Genomic DNA, 11,610 nt, shown 5'->3' on the forward strand with positions numbered 1-11,610 from the left:
CTCTCTCTCTCTCTCTCTCTCTCTCTCTCTCTCTCTCTCTCTCTCTCCCCCCTCGTATTCTATGTCGAGAACGTTGCGTGACTCCCAAGTTGAACAACGGTGGAACGACCAACCGAAAAGAGAAATTATTTTCTTAAAATAAAAATTTGAAGTAGACAGATTCTTCGAAGCTACAAACTCTCGCGAACGTTGAGCAGTATCATTGCGATTGCAGGGGTCGAAGGAATACGGATCGAGGTACCAGGAACGCGTCTAGCGTAATGAATCAAATCTTTTTCGAATCTATCCAGCTTGGATTGATCGAACAAAGACGGCGAATAAGGAGAAAGGAGACACAGATCTAGCAGTTGGAGCAGCAAAGCCAACCGAGGAGCTGTCCGTGCGGCCCTTCTTCTTCGTCTTTCGGCCTTCCCGTCGGCTTTCCTATCCCGATACAAAGAGGCGCGAGCGAGCCTAATTATTATGATAGCTCGCCACTGGATTCTGTCGGTTCCTTTGATCTACCGCCGTTTAGCATGATCCCCGATATTTAGGTAGGGCCCATTGTCCTGCCGGTGGAAGGGGATCCTCGTGCAGCGGATCGTTACGGTGGGGCAATGGGATACCAGGGAGAAGCTAGCTCACGGTGGGACCAGGACGCGATAAACTATTCATCGACGAGGACTTTTTCGGTGAAATTTAGACTTTCCTCCTTCCATCTGGCTCCTTCTTCCGTGATTCGTGGACCACACGCGAGTGCCTCGAGCAAATCGAACGCCTGGCTTTTGATTAATCCGCGATACTTTCTCAGTGTTCGCCATCTCGCTTCTCGACCATCGTTCGCCGCTAAAAGTGCAGTCGGTTCCACACAGCGTAACTCGATGAAGAAATCAGGAGACGAGCGTTCCCCTCTTTCCCAGTTGGATAATTTGCGAAACTCGACGGAAGGACTCGTCGCGCGACGAAGCTTTAGCGTCTGCTCGCTAATGAAGGGATATTTATGCGATAACAGTACACCGACTGGTAATGCGACGGATACACGTACCATGCAGGCTGAATTGGTTAGTCGCATAAATAAGTATGTACGGCGAAACCTTTCGCAATGCGCTTAGACTGTTTCGCGTATCCGCGAGCCCACCGACCACTCTCGGCTTTCCCTTTCCAAAGGTTTCGTGACATTTATCGGAATGTTATGAGGTCGACGCAGGCATCGCTAAAATACCAATGTAATCCCTCCGCCGCGCCGTGGTTAAGCTTTTTTCACGATGCATGCGTTTTCGCTGCACCGTTTCGCGGCTTCTAACACACGATACCGGAAATCAACGATCTCCTTTTTTTCTCCCTTCAATACGAATTAATTAAATTCGGAGCTAGTTAACACTTTGTCCGACTTAACGACTCGTTAAATAAGCCGTACACGGGAAACCAGCGATCGGTGATTCTATAGAAACACCGTGATACGTGCTACACACGAGCATAGAAAAAAATAACGTTGCACGGTATTTGTAGTTAACGCAACACCGCACACAGGGACACGGTCTTAACTGTACTGGTAAATTGAAGCGACGAGCGCTAATAACTATCCACGACGCCCGTCATTCTTATCGAGCCGTTCCATCGAATCCGAGGTTCTCTTTTCAACTGATATAATGGACACCTATACTTAGCGGTAATTGCCGCGCGCGTCTCGTCGTAATAACGATCCGTCGAACAACTCGCAAGCCACGGAGAACACTTGTTTGCGTCTATCCTCGAAGGCTACCTCTATCGGAGTAGCCAGCATATTTTCAAACGACAAACCTACCCTTTGCATATTTACACTTTTCATCGTCTAATCTCATCCACGTTGTCTAGAAAGTCAACGCCCTATCCAAATAGGAACCAAACAAAGCTCATATCCCTAGATTAAACGCGAACTCAAATACATTTAGACGCACGAAAATTGGTTACATCATCACCGCGTAATCCGAGACGTTAGAAACCGTGTCCTAATAACTCTTGCCACTACTCCAAACCTACTCGAACCTAGTCTAAAGGTCCTCGCTTGTCTCATTGTCAGCGTTGGATCCTTCTATGCGTCGACAAATACGATACGAGGATTCGCTATAGTTGCTAACCTCTTTACTCCCGATCTCATCCTCTATCATTTGTAAAGTCTATCCCTTCGACCAGCGCGGCGTCGAAACATTCGTCAGTCTAACGCGGCTTTAATCAAAGACACTGTACGGCGCACCGTGACGACGCCCGCTAATAATGTGTATACGACGTCTTCGCTGCGCTATCGACCTATTCCATCACGTTCTGTGTCCTCCGCGTTAGACGCGATACGTGTACTTAGCCATAATTGACGAGAGCCGTGGACGAGTCACGCGAAGCTGTTCCGACAGCAGTTTAACGTGGCTGGCGCATGTGCAGCTTGGTACCGCTTGGTTCCCTCGTTTCTTCGCGGACCGAATCGCGGGGGTAGGGAGCCTATCTATTTTCCCCTTCTACATGGACGCGGTGCGAAACCACGGGAAGGAGAACGCGGCTTCGAATTAACCCCACTCGTCGCAGGGAACAGCCCTCAACACGCCCCTATCCGTTTCGTCGTCTCTTTCCTTTTCAAGGTTATCGCGTCCGTTCCTGGTACCACCACCCTCGCGGCCTCGTTCAGCGGCGGATTGCTTCCGTTCAGTCCACGCCTCTCCTCCGTCCTGATTGGCGAACGAGTTTCAACGCGGCGCGAACCTCGGTTCCCCAGGGACCGATTTACTATCTCGACGCGAGTCCTCTTCGCACCCCCGCGCACCGTCTCTCGCGTACACCGAAATTTTTACGTCCAAAAGGGTTGCTCGACGGGCATCTCGCCACCTACCCCGTACCCGTATTTTTCTCGTCTCCGACTTCTCTCCAGCTGCCGGCGAAATTACGTGGCCCGGCTGATTTAACGAGGTTTCCTCGGTGACTGCCAATGGATCTGTCTCCGACGCGACGCGCCGTATGGCGTGTGGAAAGTTTCAAACACGCCGGAAAGGGGACGTCGCGCTGGCGACTTAACCATCGCTCGACGATAATTCGCGTGAACCTTTCCGTCGACGCGCTCACGCTCCGAAATGATAATTATTGTTATTAAATATATTTGTCCTGCACGCGAGTACGGCGTGCGAGAAGTCCTCCATTTACGCGGTTGATTCACTTCGTAGCGTCTTGTGTAAATCGAATCGTAAGCATCCAATGTATCGTTCGATTGTTTCCGATTTGAAAAAAATGTTACGAGTTAACAACTTATGCGAAGATACCGTTTCCAGAGAAACGCGTAAGAGCCATCGAGCCGTTGGAAGGTGGTTTTTCCGGGTATTCAGGTAAATACCCGCGAATGATCAGAGGTCCTCCGACGACCGAACAATGCTATCCGATAGCCGCGACCAATCGGACAAACGACCGGCCATTGTTAACCCCTGCGAAGGTGTCGGACCTCCGAAGCATTTCTTATTAGGCACGCGACCCTTGTAGAATGAAGATGGTTGACGACTCGGTTGCGAGTCGGATGGCAAACAATGAACGCGGACTCTTTTATTCGGACTCCGCTACGAAAGGACTCGTTTCGAGAGAACACCGAATCAAACCGATTCTAGTAAGAGCTCGAAACATCGAGATATAATCGAATAGACGTGCTAGCGACAGCTGGAAATAATTTTAATACCGAACTCTACGACTCCCTCGAACGAGTAAACCGTTCGTTAAGAGGATGCAGGAAAAGTAATGTGAATTTAAAAAAAAACTATTTGCGTCGAAGAAATAAGGAAAATTCATATCCACGAAAACGATGAAAACGTTGCAACTCGATACCACTTGACGTAAGAAACGGCATAAGAACTTTACGAGATTCTAATTGAAGTTGGTACAACGTCGTTCATTCGGCACAGTAAAAGTATAATAAGGACATTCGCGGATATTCAACGCGTAGATACGAGGACACAAAAATATATGTACAAGATTTTAATTGCACGAAATTTTAATTGCATTTTCCTTCGTTCCTCTCTTCGACTAGAAAATTGGTTTCGATCTGTCGAGACTGGCACGGATCGGAAGCCATTTTGTCGACGCGGACCTGCGATTCTAAGACTCGGAGTTTGTCCATTGCTTCGTCGATAAACTAATGACACCGCTGCGGACGTTTAAACCGGAGTTGCCAACCTTTCGCTTCCACGCTCTAGCATCTCCCCGCTGGAAAGGGAATTCGTGCTCCATCGTCCGGAAATGATTCGATGTAGCTCGAGAACGTCTGCCAGCAGAGCCAGGGAGCTGACAAATCGAGTGTCGTCTCGGTCACCGTGAAGCACAGACATTCTTTTCCTTCGCCACTCGATCGATACCTTTCCCTCCTATCGCGAATTTCAAACTTGACGAAAACTTTACGCGAACGAAACTACGGTATTTCTTCAGATCCGCACGACAAAGTAAGTTCGTCGTGGAATATTTTACGAATCTTGGTAGCCAGCGAGAATCTTCAGTTTTGTTTCCTGCGACTGTCCAAGTTCTACCACGTCTGGTAACCTAAGGTAAACGAGTTCTACCTAAAATACAGAAGAAACTCGAAATAGCACCGCTTACAGGAGAATCGAGGTAATCAGCTCTCATTCTTTGACCCCGCAGAGCCGAACCAATTCGACGAGCACTCGTTTCGCTATTATTAATTTCCGCAGCGTTTCCCACGGTTTTGTAAAGTTCGTGAGCGCAACGAATCGCTACCGGCGCGCGACACGTACCTATATCCGAAAACGATGATGAACTCGGAAACGAACGAACCGTCTGCTCGTTTCATCCTCTTCCATCTGGTCTCGTCGGCTAGCCGTGTCCCATTTCTTCGTCGTCTCTATAGGTGTTGGACACGCTTGCCTACTTCGGGCAGTATCTATGGGTGGGCCCAACGACGGCGTTCGACGCCTACAGCCGTGTTCGCAGCCACGAGATCGCAGGTAGAACCGTGAATGCGGACACTGCTTGTGCTCCGACTCTCCGCGGGCGTTTATTTGCGAGCGTGACTCTGGCTCCGATCGATTCGCGATACCCCCAAAGAGTCAGCGCTCTCTCGGACTGGCTCCTGCCGTACTCGTGAATCTCCCTGTCACCCTGATTTTAATCGTTCACGGCATCAAAATTACCGCCGATTCCAACCCTTTAAATTGCCTTCGGTCGCGATACATATTCGCAACCCGATAAAATGTACCCCATACCATAGATGCTCGCTACAAAGTAACCGTTCAAATTCTTAGATCTCCAAATTGGTCTCTGCCAGCTGGAGAACCTCTAGAAACGAACGTTAAATTGATACGATGAAAAGTTAACGCGCTGATTCAGGAACAAATTTACGAAGAAGATAATGCGGAACGCGTTATCCCAGACGACAAAATTCCGAAACGAGACACGCAGGCAAAAAGAAAATAAAGAAGAGCGATAGGATGCGTGGGACGGTATTTGCCAAAGCTCGTAATAAAGGACGTCGAGTGGTGAGCAGATAGCAAACGAGTGCCAGTCACGCCCATCGATACCAATAAATCGCTCCAACGGCTACCGGTCGAGCAACTATGAGACATCGCCTCGAACGGCCGAAACTTGAAGCAGAACTGGAAGCGACCGTCTAATCTACGACTCTCGACGGTTTTAATATCTCTCTGCGAGACTTTGCCCGCGGGCGACGCATTTAAATTATAAATTATTCGAGAATCGCGAGACGGACCGTTTGGAAAGCGTGCTAACTCTGAACAGCCTAATTCGAATACATTTAACTCGCTCAATCCTCGTATGCTGTAATGCAACGCCAACGTCTCGATCTCAACCGAAAAGAAAAATACGGATGATAATTATTACTCGAAAGCAAGAGCTAGTTTCTTCGTCGAACGAAAAACTGGAACATTGACTCCACCGAACCTCGTACCACGTAAAATGTTCCCCTTCCTCGAATGCAACGAATGAAGCTGTCGACGAACGCACCGTTAACTAACATCTCGCGCGAACATACACACACGTACGCGCGGGCACGATAAGTTATTCTTTGCAATTTGACGTGTCGTTCAAGCTGTTCGCCCGCCTCGGGGGAAAGTCGGATACTCCATCACGGTGAGTTACATAAATCTCTTCATTGAATGACCCCGATAATTGGCGGAGGGAGCATCGACGATGGCGGGGCTGCTCTTCCGGAGTTGCATCCTCGAACTACTTTGGGGCTGGTTCGCGTAGAAAAGGGCGTGTGCGATCTTTCGAGGTTATCCCTCTTTGTCCTGGTTGCATCGAATCACCGTTGGCCACCGATACGTTACGTGAAACTACCCGAGAATTCTTTCCATCCTCTTGTCATGTTAATACGGAATAATATATCGTGACGTATAAATTCGAACGATTAGTTCCGGATGATGAAAAATTGCGATCCCTTCCCATCGTCTACTCGAGTCTGCTCGATTTAAGGTATTTTTTCCTTGTTCCAATGGAAGGAGCATACTCGTCCGATAAAGGTCTCGTCTTCTCGAAGAAAAATATATTCGATGTCCGCGATATTTTTATTTGCGAAACTGCGCTTCGATATTAACCGCAATTGCACTGTGCGCTCACTGCTCGGTCGCCATACGACGTCGTAAATTCCTCGTGTATTTCCTGTTGCGGTTACTGCTGCGTTTTCAGTCGAGGCAAACCAACATGGCGACGTGTGGAGTGATCCGGCTAATCGACCCTGAGACGGATACGATTCCACGGAATTGCCCTTTCAACAGAAACTGCTCGTAACGTCGAGCGATAAATATTTTTCTCTTATCCCGCGAAACGTGAGATGATCCACCGTTCGAGACCGTCTGATCAGAGAGGTCGCATGCGACTCCAGCACGTTTCGTACCGGAATATTTCTGTGCAGGCGATCGAGCGTGTTACGCCGGGGGGTTGAAGCATTCAAGGGAGAATTCATTATAATTAAATATAAAGTTTATTAACAAACTATAACTTTTTAACAATACAATGATAATATAACGATAATCTTAGAGACCTGTAGCGACACGTCTTCTCTGTTTGAGTTCTCAAAGCGCTCTCCTCTATTTTAAAAGTTTGCCGCTTCCTGGCAACCGGAAGCGCAGGAATTCGTTTTCGCAACTTCACATCGTCGCAACATCTTCACACCGTCGCGAGGATGTAACTCAGAGCTGTAGTGCGGCATCTTCATAACGTCGCAACAATATTATCTATTGCTCTTTTAAAAAAGCAGCGCGTGGCACCGTGGCGGCGATACGGCCGTGAAAACACCCTCGTTCCTCAGGTCCGGCGAGTCGCATTCAGACGTAATCGCGAGACTCGGGGGTGGTCGAAAACTCGACGTGTCCAGCGAGTACAAAAGCCAACGGCGTAGTTCCCGCCAGTCAATTCTAACTCCATTTAGGCTCCATTTAGTTCGAATCAGTTTCACTAACCACTTTTCAAGAGGGGAAGCGAACGAGGGATCGGTCTATGGGCCATTCAGAGGATGACCGCGTTGTGTGGATTTTCGTGGAGGATCGGTGCTCGAGCGGGGCTTGGCCCCATTGTGAAGAAACTCCGTGACGTTCCATCAATTTTCCGTTCCGGCTCGCGCCTCACGACTCACTACGCCCCCCGTTCTTCGTTTGACACACCTCGAGGGTCGTCTGTCGATCGCGAACGACACTCGGCCGCGCCTGTGCCGATCTCTGTTGAAGGTTCCGTGAAGCCAACGACATTGGCGGATTCGTCATGCTCGGGAACCGTGATTCGTCCTCGCTGAATAGTTGTTGATGACTTGATATTTCAAACGCGGATGGAAGAACCGGGCGCCCGTATTACACGACGCGACCTTTTGTTCGTATCTTTTTTTTTTTATTCGACCGACGGGAACGATTCTTCGATGCGCGCGAGAGTGACACGTTTCGCCGGATAGATTTCAATTTAGCAACGTCAGAATTAAAAGACCGAGGTACCACGGCTGACTACCGGGGCAGAGGTGGCGACTCGCGATACGAAGTCCTCGCCGTCATCTCTGATCTATGATCAAAAAACGGCGAACTTAAAAGCAATCTATCCATCGATATCGTCGAGTAAAGTAAACATTATTTACTTATATTTAATCTTTTAATTAGAATAGAAAAACATGCATGGGTGACGCGAAGCAAACTCATTTAGAGACGATGCGAAAACCAGCTCGACTTCCAGATTTCCGTAGACCAGGGTTCGCAATGACTGCGCTGTACGATAAGCTCAAAGGTATTACACTTTACTGGCACAGAACTTAAAGTAAGTATATAAAAGCAATTCGTGTGTGGCCCGGAGATGGCCGGTTCTTCACCTCGCGAACGAGGAGTCGGTTCCCTTTGATGTTCTGCCTACCCGCGTCTGGTGGGAGTCACTTCTCCCGTCTCTTGCCCCCACTCGGTAACCCTTCCTTGAATCCCTTTACCCGCCACGCTAACCTCTGTGTCCTTCCTTCTTCTTCCAGCCATCGCTCGTTCCTTGAGCCCTTTTCTCCCGATTCTCTCTTCGCGTACATAGTTTCTTCATCGACGTTTTTACACACACCTCTAGGTGTACTCCATCGTCCCGCTATCAGAGATAGCGCTCCGATACGAGCGATAAGAGACGCGAATTCAAGTTTTCTCAGACTGTGAACTCCCCTTCAGAGTGCAAGAGTTGAGAATTTTTCCGTAGTAGCGGCTAGACGCGTATAGTTAATATTTCATATTACGGTATTGGCAATTACTGGACGTGTCGTTAGATCGTTACCTGTACGTTTCATTAACGCTTTGACATTTAATAATACGATGCGCGTCGCGGTCATCGGACACGTGTAAGCATCGGCCAAGACGTACCGTTGTCGACATTCTAATCGGCATATTATATTCGGATCCACAACCACGCCAAATCGGCTGTAATTAATGAAAGTCTGTAATGGTTGCCAGCGATAACGAATGATAATTGGTGGCTATATCGATATCGGATCACTTGTTCGCATTCGTGCGTATCTTCTCCCGAATGTTCAATCCCGTGCTTCATGTCGCGATTAATTGTTTGATACGATACGATTAACGGTACCAACAGCGGTGCAAACGTTATTTGGTTGAACGATAAATTAACGTTCGACTTGTACGCGAAACTCTCGCCTGAAGGAAGAACACGCGGATAGGAACCAGATATAAACGGGTAAAGATTTTACTGGTAAATTGCAAAGCAGCGAAAGCGCTACCCAAAGTTTGGAGGAATGCCGAACGGAAACGAACAAGCTGGCAGTACGCCTGGTAAATCGTTAGTACGAAACTGACGATTGGAACGGAATGAATGGCGAAGGTGCAAGGTTGCGACCGTTTAGAAGATATCACCTATCGAGCTGCCAACATGGAGAAACGATGGAAGCATCTATTTCGAGTATGTCGAATAGCTTTGTCGCAACTACACCAGGTGTTTCTATAGCGTAACTACAGCGATTCTATGACTTGTTTAGAATATGTCTTATCCCTCCTTACGCGGTGCTACTAGTTTTTCTCTTTGCGATTACCAATCGATCCCGGTTTGTGTCCGTAAAGAAGAGATAGTCGACTAATCGTTACGCGAGGGATCGTCGTCGTAAATCAGTCTGCTGTCGACAACCGCGCGTTGCAAGGTGAAATTAAAAATTATCTACGAATTAATTAGCTCGAGTCCGAAGCCACGTTAACGAAGCGTGTCAGAGTTTGTCTATCGCGCGCGAGTTTACGTGCGTGTGCAGCGAGATGGAAGATACGCCGTAAAGGGAGGTTACTTTCGGAATTCCAGCGTAACGTGAAATTAAGAATTACACAAGCAATTACCCTGCTCGGTTAAAAGCATAACGCGGTGTATCATCTTCCAATTACTGCTCGCACGATAACTTGGCGCGCGCGTATTCCTCGATTACCGTTATAGTTTCGCGGCGGAACGGGCAGCCGCGCCGTCGATTACGCCAAACTATCGAAAGATTGATTATACGGCGGGGTAGTTTTTACGAGAAACTTTTGCCCCGAACCGAGCACACTCTATGTCCGACGTTCCGCGAACGTAGTTACGAGTTCTGAGAGCAATCACGATCGAACAACTGCCACGGATAGCGGCATTAAAAACGCTCTCGGGACTATCGAACTGATTCATCGTTCGCTGGCACGGCTATTTTATTCCGAGTGTTTCTAACTTGCTCGGGGCGACCTGACACCCACGCAGTGTTCGCGACCGTTCGATGGAGGGTGAATCGTCGCGATCGCGAAAACGGATCTCGTTTCATTTTAAAAATCAATTTCGTACGATCGATCGATTCCTAGAGTATGGAAAGAGATATTATTCCTTAACCGTTCGATCGCTGAAACGGTTATCCTAGGCACGGTCCTTTCGCGCGAAATTTCTCCGTTCCAGCGCAATAATTATTCAGCGGCACGAAAAGTTTCCGCCAAGTGCGGATAATAACTCGTGGTCTGCTATCTTGCATTCCCCCGCATACCCTTCCCTCCTGACAGTCCTCTCGCGCGTCCATCAGCGACGCCACGGTGGCGTCTCGTGCCACGGAACATTTCCAACAATTTAGCCCGCTTCTACGATCGGACAAACGGTCCGTAGCCCCGGAACCCGGCTAATGACATTTTCTAATCTCGATTGCAGCTTCGCGTCCACCTACACGGTCGTGCAATCGAGAGGTCCAGGATTGGATCGCGACGAGACGAGGATAGAGGGAACAGGAACGCGCGAACGAGACGCCACCGGGCTGGAGAGACAGAGACGCGGCAATAATAATCGACGGTACACACGACGTGCTGCAGCCGATTTTTTCCGGGGATTAATTGCCACCGACGCGGCTTTTTCGTCATTAAAATGATATTATACCATCGCCGGTGGAAACACGGCGGACAATTTACATGCGGGGTGGCGCGGACACGATAATGGAGAGAGAACGCGCCGCACGCCGGGGGGAAACTGCGGGAGAAAAGACGGTACGAGACGTTACGGTATTTCGTTGATTACCTCGGATCGTCTGTGCATCAACGCCGGAATTGCTGTGGCGTGCACAGGCTTCTTCGTGGTCTCTTTCGCTTATTTGATCGTTTTAATTACCGATCTGCAGGATACTTTCGCGTTTTCTGAAAGCCGGAAGCCTCTTCTCTGTCGTCGAAAGAGTTTAACTCTCGGATGGAGAGAGCTAGCTACGCGTACAGGACCAACTATCCAAAAATCTCCATAAACGGAAAACGAGTAGAGTTTAGTCGAATCGATCGCGCCTATTCGAAGGAATGCAACCGTTTGAAAGTTGATGCGCAAAGCAAAGATGGGTATCGTTGTAATTCGAGCAGGAGAAATACTAGAGGAAACGCGAGTTCGTGTCTGAAACGAATTCCGTCGATGCAGATGAGTTCCAGCAGCAATCATCAGCGGTCTGCGTTAGACCTCTTTTCGATTCGCTTCAACAACGGTAATCTAACCGTAACTAATTTTCACCACCTACGGAACTCTATTTGCGCTTCGGATTTTACTGGATCTCGTCACGAGACCGTCGTGTTCCTATTTCCATCGTAGACTTTCGCGGAAGGCACCCTAAATCCGCCGAAACGACGTTCGTTAGACCCGCCAGGTTTCGCAAAGCAACTTGACCTACGATCGACCTCG

This window comes from Hylaeus volcanicus, chromosome 1 (genome assembly GCF_026283585.1).
Source record: "Hylaeus volcanicus isolate JK05 chromosome 1, UHH_iyHylVolc1.0_haploid, whole genome shotgun sequence".
NCBI lineage: Eukaryota > Metazoa > Arthropoda > Insecta > Hymenoptera > Colletidae > Hylaeus > Hylaeus volcanicus.